Below are 257 nucleotides of genomic sequence, written 5' to 3'. Positions count from 1 at the left end.
AAAAAAAAAAAAAAAAAAAGAAAAGAAACAGGAAGTAAAGAATGTGGCTCCTATGTTCCTGATACCACTGGAAGCCACCGAGGAGATGTCACTGCAGTGTGCTGGGGGAAGGGAAGCTGGCCACAGTCCTCATTCCCAGCTGCCAGCCAGAGGGTCACCCCTACTGCACAGGCATTCTATGCCACTAATACAATGACATTAGATCACATCCTACAAGTTGCAATCATTCCCTGGATGTTTTTCTATGATGATCATAG

The sequence above is a fragment of the Marmota marmota genome, unplaced genomic scaffold, assembly GCF_001458135.2.
Source record: "Marmota marmota marmota unplaced genomic scaffold, marMar, whole genome shotgun sequence".
NCBI classification, from domain to species: domain Eukaryota; kingdom Metazoa; phylum Chordata; class Mammalia; order Rodentia; family Sciuridae; genus Marmota; species Marmota marmota.
The sequence above is the reverse complement of the archived record's forward strand: the minus strand, read 5'-3'. Positions refer to the sequence as shown.